The following is an 8,127-nucleotide window of genomic DNA, read 5'->3' on the forward strand; positions in this document are numbered from 1 at the left end:
GTGTGTTTGACCATACGAGCTCAGTAAATGCTTTTTGAAGGAATGATTGAAATCAGAGTAAACTCTAAGGTGTACAAGCACCTAGACTTACAACACTACATTTTCTGGCTCCTTAAACTCCATAATTTTCATGTTCTAAAATTTGGCATGGCTATGTCTCATTGTCTTTTCTTTCTCCTACGAGTATAAACAACTAAACAATGTGGTCATGAACGTTGTCTACTTGTGAAGGGTGGGAAGCTGTAGAAACAAGTTTTATGCTGCTAATGGTCTCAAAGTCCTTTGGCTCAATATTTAGTCCTTCTTAACTACAAATTATTCGATTAAAGTTTGAGAGGAAATACATGATCTTATGCCCCTTTCTATTGAAAGATTCTGCTAAGACTTTTAGGATATTTGGTTGACTATTTTTAAATCATGAAATATACATAAAACTATATATAAGATATGTTTGGGTTTTTTTTTTAAGATTTTATTTATTCATTTGTTAGAGAGAAAGTACAAGCAGGGGGAGTGGGAGAGGGAGAAGTAGGCTCCCCACTGAGCAGGGAGCCCAATGTGGGGCTCAATCCCAGGACCATGGGATCATGACCTGAGCCAAAAGCAGGCTCTTAGCTGACCGAGCCACCCAGATGCCCCAGATATGTTTTTGGATGTAGGAAAGAATTCTAGCTTAGAATTTAAAATGAAAACAAATGCTGTGGGTAAGGTAGCATGGTATATCAAAAAAGTTGTTGAATGGGAATTAAAGCATCAGAATTCTGGTTATGTCTCAGCTTTAACTTGTCATGTGATGTTGGACACATTGTTCACCCTTTCTGGACACCTTCTTTCCATTTTGTAAATTGAGATGGGTTATTAACCTCAAAGGGTTCTTCACAGCCCTAAAACTGAAAGGTTGGTAATAAATTAATATGGAGCCAAATTTATACCACACATGTATACAATGCTCCCAAATACGAAAGCATACAATATGTGCTATTTAAAATCTGCCACAACACAGGGCACCTGGGTAGTTCAGTTGGTTAAGCGTCTGACCCTTGATTTTGGCTCATGCCATGATCTCAGTGAGATTAAGCCCCGTGTCAAGCTCCATGCTCAGGTGAAATCTGCTTGAGATACTCTCCCTCCCTCTTCTTCTGCCCCTCTCCCTGTTTGCTTGCTCTTTCTCTCTCAAATAAATAAATAAATAAAATCTTAAAAAAAAAAAAAAAAAGAGGGGCACCTGGGTGTCTCAGTCGATTAAGTGTCTGATCCCGGGGTCCTGGGATAGAGCCTCATGTGGGCTCCCTGCTCAGTGGGGAGTCTGCTTCTCCCTCTGCCCCTCCCCACTGCTCATGATCTCTCTTTCTCTCTCTCAAATTAATAAATAAAATCTTTTTTTAAAAAAGAAATTCTTAAAAATAAATAAGTAAACAAAATAAAACAAGCCACCATCACAAAAAAAAAAGATTTAAGTTGTATAGCTGGGCAAAGAAATGTCTAATGAAGTAACTATCAAGGAAGAAAACAAAAATAAATTTGGTTCTGAAGGAAATAAATGAGGAAGGAAAAGATTTTGATGACTTTCCAAAACTAACTTAAGTCAAGTTGTTCAATAAAATTTAGCAATATTTATTCAAGATAAAAACTACAGGAGTTGAACAAGTTGTTCTAATTTTAATATCAAATGAAGGATTAAAATGGAAATTAATGCACTAACTCCCACAAGATGAAGAAATTAAAAAAAAACAATAATTTCAAGCAACACAGTGGTAACTTACAGAAGTATTTTAGTTATTTCTGACTAATCAACTAGTAACCATAATACGTATATCAGAACTATTTCCTATAAAGTAATCTGAAAAGATAAAATATCCTTGATTCCTAAAAAAAACAAGCCATATAAACATTTCTATAACATTTTTATAAAATACACATTAAACAGTGCTCTTGAATTGTCTTGAAAATCTAATCAACTCTCACATAACATTCAATCCATGGGAAAATGTCATAGTTTCAAAATAAAACAGAACTCAAAGTGAATTATCTGATTATGGCCCATTATCTGATTATGTGTACTGTAAATACCAGAGAACAGTGTCCTATAAATCCACTTAGGGCATACAAAGCCCCCTATCTGTATAATTCCTTAGGGCCCCAATCTCACACTTCCCCCTTTGCTACAGGCACACCAGGTACAGTATAAAACAGGAAAGGCTGCACATTCTTTTTGTTCACTGTTTTAATTCAAAACCATTCCCTCAGGTCTGTTTCTTGCCACTGACTCTACACTGCCTTCCAAGTTCTGTCTACTAGACTTGCTGCCCATTTTCATCCTTACATTACCTGCTGAATTTGTCACTAACTACCACTTTCCTAAGTTCGACCTTGGTTTCTCTCAACAACACTGTGCTTTTTTATAATATGATTTCCTCTGGTCACCTTGAATAAGCATTCTTAAAGAGTCCACATTGGCCTCAAGACCTCCTGCTCCAGTGTATTCTATAGACCGGGCCACCATTAGCTCTATCCAGCCCACTGGATAAAACAAGACCAAAATTTTTACAATCTAATTGGCAGGGATTGTTAAGGGGTTAAAATCACATAATATGGAAAATGCCTCATCACTGCCTGATTATTTTAAATATTCACTGATACACAGAAATAAGAGTATATTCATTTGGCAGGATCATAAAGGATCATTCACCCGGTCAACAAGTAATTATTAAGCACCTACTCTATATCAAGCACTGTGTCAGGCATCAGGATACAGTAGTAAACAAGATATATTCCATGACCATAGATACTTTAAAATCTAGCAGGGATGAACTTTGACGAGTAATTATGAGATGAAGGTTATGAAGTAGAGGTATAAACTCTACAGAGATGTATAAAAAAAAGGAGGCTTAGCTTATTTTGGGATGTCAAAGAAATCTAGGTGAGGAAGTGAAACAGGGAAAGGACTTTATTAATTATTCTACCTAAACCCTCAATTACAAATAAAGCCATTTCAGGGGAACCTGGGTGGCTCAGTCAGTTAAGCATCTGCCTTCGTCTTGGGTCATGATCTCAGGGTCCTGGATTGAGCCCCATGTTGGGGAGCCTGCTTCTCCCTCTCCTCCCCACCTGTGCTCTCTGTCACACTCTCTGTTTCTCTCTCAAATAAATAATTAAAATCTTTAAAAAAACAGAAACAAATAAAGCCATTTCAAGCTGGAAAGAGGAAAGGACCATTTTGCCCCATGAATTAAGGGCTGACTGGGTAGTAGCTGACTCTATACATACTTCTCTATCTTGCTACCTATTCTCTAAATAGAACTTTCCAAAACAAATATTGAGTTAAAAAGACTACGATAGAGAGACAGGGGTGTTGTAGGCAAGCAATCAAAATTGTTATGGTAAATAAATATTTAGGAACATTTAATTCAATTCAATGAAAATATTATAAGTAAAAGTAGACAGCACGAAGTAAAATAAATGTTAGTATACACGGACATCACAAGTATTCACTTTGACAGTTTAAATTCAGCTCATCTCTAAAGGCCCAGCCACTTTTTATGTTCTCCAAGAAGCCTTAAATCTGGCCACAGGCAGCTCCTCAGAACTCCTGGCACACTTGACTCCCTGCACCACTCCTATGCCATTAATGTTTATTGCATTATCATTTTTTCATTTTCACACTGTTTTAAGCTTGAGTACAGCAGGAACTGCACATCAAAGCCATATGCATAGCCTTTAGTGCTGAATAATCAAGGAATCATATCATATTATGTTAAGCAGAAATCTAAGATGGCCCTCCAAGATTCTAACCCGTGATATATACACCATGTGTAATTCCTTCCCCTTGAGTTTGAGTAGGACTTTGCATATGTTGGATTCCAAAGGTGAAGGGAGTTTTACAGATGTAATTAAGGACCTTAACCAGTTGACTATGAATCAATCAAAATCAAGATTATACTAGGTGGGCCTGATCTAATCAGATTAGCTCTTTAAACAAGAGTGGAAAGTTCTTTTCTTCTGCTACATTTGTAAAAGAGCCACCATGAGTTCTACAGCTGCAAGGAAATGAATTCTGCCAAAACTCATATGAGCAGGAAAGAGTACTCTTAACCTCAGATGCAACTACCATTTCAGCCAACACCTGATTGCACCTTCTGAGCAGAGGACCCCACGAAGGGTATCTATCCTACTGACCCATGGGAAAATGTGATATAAAAAGTGGGTGTTGTTTTAAGCCACTAAGTTTGTGGCAAATTATTACACAGCAATAGAAAACTAATACAGTATTATAATGTCTGTACTCATTGTGTATACCTGTGCAAGATGGTCTGGAAAGAGAAAAGCTGGTTCCTCCAAGCAAACAGTGACAAATAGTGTTTTAGTCAGCTTGGGCTGCCAAGAAAAAATACAACAGACTGGAATCTATTTTCTCACAGTTCTGCTGGTTGGAAGTCTAAGATCAAGGTACCAATGGGGTCGGTTTCTTGTGAGGGCTCTCTCCTTGGTTTGTGGATGGCCTCCTTCTCCCTGTATCCTCTCCTGGCCTTCCCTCTGTGCAGATGAGTGTCTCTCCCTCTTACAAAAATACCAGTCCTATCAGATTAGGGCCCCACCCTTATTACCTCATCTAATTTTAATTGTTTCTTTAAAGGCCCTGTTTCCAAACAGTCACATGGAGGCTAGGACTTTAACATATGAATTTGGGGTGGGGTGTAGGACATAGTTCAGTCCATAACAAAGAGGTAATGCCAATGGAGGCAGAGGAGCCAGTGAGTGGCAGTGGAAAAGGAGGAAACGGGACACAGCAGAAAATGTATAAAGGAATAAGGGCCTGATGTTTACTTGGATGTTGAAGATAAAGGAGCAACCCAAGCTGAAGCAAAGTTTTCTGTCTTGGAGAGATCCATCAAAAGGGATGTAACTGACATAAAGGAAATCATTATTACTTTGAGGACTATTGTCCTCTTGGTTTGGTTTTGGAGGGAATAATCAGGAAAAGAGGGGCAGAAACAGGGCAAGGATTTTGTTGAAATTGAGGAATCAGCAAGTCATACACACAGTTTTTATCTCCTAGATAAGAAATACAGTCTAAAAAACGTAAATATAAAGTTCACATTTTAGCCAAAAAAATGATTTATGTGCAAATAGTTACAGAAAGTCTTAACTGAAATTAATGAAGAACTTATGGATCTTTTCTATTTTTAAAATGCAGTTCTATTTGTTTCATTTCCCAATAAAGAATCAACCTATTGTAGGGACGCCTGGATGGCTCAGTCGGTTAAGCATCTGCCTTCAGCTCAGGTCATGATCCCAGAGTCCTGGTATTGAGCCCCGTGTTGGGCTCCCTGCTTGGTGCGGAGTCTGCTTCTCCCTCTCCCTCTATACCTCACTCTCTCTTTCTCTCAAATAAATAAATAAAATCTTAAAAAAAAAGAATCAACCTCTTTTATATTGTTCAATCCAGTTACATGTGAAAAAGTGATCAAATATAAGTTTATCAAAACTGGAAATATTTTGTATAGAAGTTCTAAAGCATGTTTTATAAAACATAAACCTCATAAGGAAATCTATTACAGAGATTTGTGGTAAAAAAAAAAAAATGTACATCTAGGGGTGCCCAGGGAGGTGCAGTCGGTTAAGCATCCGGGTCTTGGTTTTAGCTCAAGTCATGATCTCAGGGTCTTGAGATCAAGTTCTGCATCAGGCTGGTGATCAGGACAGAGTCTGCTAAAGTTTCTCTCTCCTCTCCCTTTGATCCTCCCCCCTACTTTTCTTGCTCTCTTACATAAAACAAATAAATATTTTTGAAAAATGTACATCTAAGTCACTACTTGAGAGCCATAATGCCCATTATCTTATTAAAGATTCTGAAATCAATGAGGATAGTCTAGATCAGCGGTTCCCAAATTTGGTTGTATATTAGTGTCACTGAGGGAAATTTACAAAAACACAGATAAACAGGATTTACCCTAGGTTAACTGAGTCCAGTCGTGGTGCTGGGCCTAGATGCTTCTAAATTTAAATTGTCCTCAGATAAATCTGATGCATGGCTACAGTGTTGGTCTGGAACAGGTTAGTAAGACATTTACGCTAATCTTGTGCTTTGTCCTTCTGTCATCATGAACAATTAAGTGATTCCTATTAGATGTTGCTATTAGCCTCATAAGACAAAGGAGGAAAATAAGATTTTTAAAAGTTAAGAAGGCCCTTCCTATTTACTGGTAAAAATGGTGTAACCCAATCCAGGACGTTTCAACTCCAAAGCATGTCCTTTCCACTACTCTAAGCTTCCTTCCAGTGTTTGAGAAACCTCATATTTCATTCAGAAATCTATGACTGCATTCAATGAATATTTTATTAGTATCTACACATTCACAACATAAACAGTTGTGAAAGCACAGTCTCTGCCTCTAAGAAGCTTAGAAGCTGGTTCAGGGAAGGAGAGAGTAGTGAGCAAAGGACAGAAAGAAGAGGAGGGAAAGAAGACAAACACTGACATGACTATGATAAAAGCAGTAAATGGTTTGGGAGAGTTTCTAATAAAATGCCTGGGAAGGAGGATGGGAACAAAGCTATGGAGTAGGACAGGGGCAGGGTCTTAGTATATCTGAATGAGGGAGAAGATAAGGAATGGCTTCATGGGGAAAGGGAAGGGGTATTTGACCTGGTTCTTACAGGCAAACCCCCTCCTACCACTTACAGAATGGGGAGCAATACAGTTAGAGTGCCTTCTCTTCATCTTCCAGGGATGTTCCCTCCAGCTGCATGGTCCACTCTCTGAAGGACCAACCTGGAAAGGTTCCCCAAAGAGGTCATGGAAAAATGGCTGGAACATTTTAGGTGGAGAATTCTGGAGTCCCAGTTACTTGGAACATGGGGTAGAACACAGAAAGGGTTACTGTGTAGGCTCAGGAGGACACAGGCCTTTTGGTCTTAATGATTTTGTACCTTATAGTAAGAAATATGGCTAAGGAAGGCCAGAATGGGCTCCCTAAAGCCCAGGCTGTCCAGAAGGCAGTACCTCTTCAAGTCACAATCAGATAGGATTCAGAGACAGTGCTGGAGGAGGGAGGAAGAGGCAGGGAGAAAGGAAAGCAAACTGATATACTACCCACACGCCCATGTGGATGTCACCTTCTCCTGGAAGATTTCTCTTGCAGCCCCTCCTAAATTTTAATCCCACCTTCTCCCCTTTGGCACTGCATTCACTTGTGCTACAGTTACGTATGCACCTGTCTTCTCTCTCTGATGGACTGAAAGCTCTAGTCCAATTCATCACTGTATTCCTGAAACGTAACACAGTGCCTGGTGCAGGATAGGTACTCGATCCATGTTTGTTGGATAGAAATAGGATAAACTTATAAAGAACAAAGCCTATAGGAAAATGCTCATGATCAGTGCTACATAAAAATCATTTTTCTTTCAGATGCAGAGCTACCCTGAGTTTCAATTATTTGGCACTTACTTTCTGACAGGCGTTGTGATAGCCCCCAATAATGCAAAGATGAATCAGATATAGCCCACAGTTAAAGAACGTACAGGCTATCAAAGGACATATTCAAGTAAACAGTCACACTGCAATGTGGTAAGTAGTAGGTTAGAATGCAGCACAGGGTTAATTCTATGGGAATTCCAAAGCAGAAGTGCCTGACCCTTCTGAGGATCAGGATGAGGGGGGATGGGAAAGCAGTGAATGGTCAGGGATAGTGACAGCTGAGCTGGGACCAGGACTGGGCCTCCCCACTCTTTTGGAGGTGACTGAACACACAGGACTAGATGGTGGATCTTAGTTCTTCCAGCAATATTTATTTGAACAATTCAGCATTTCACTGAATAGCAGGTGACTGAGCATGAATTTAGAGAGAAAGGATCAGTAGGTGACACCTTTAAAAAACAGCCACCTCCTGCAGTCAGTGGTTACCCCCACCAGGAATGAGATCTGAAAAGGCAGCAGGAGGGATGGTTACAATGAGTTTGCAACAGACTGGAATGCAAGTCCAGAAAGTGCAAGACAGAAGACAAGGAGCTGCCACGGGGGAAAATTCACAAGGAACTGACCTAGTTCTTCAGAAAGGGCTCCTCTGGACACATGGTCCCGCAGGCTCCTGACACTCAAGAATGACCATTGCTTGCAGTCTTGGAAGC

The sequence above is a fragment of the Ursus americanus genome, chromosome 7 (assembly GCF_024610735.1).
Source record: "Ursus americanus isolate L20-20 chromosome 7, mUrsAme1.1.p, whole genome shotgun sequence".
Taxonomy (NCBI): domain Eukaryota; kingdom Metazoa; phylum Chordata; class Mammalia; order Carnivora; family Ursidae; genus Ursus; species Ursus americanus.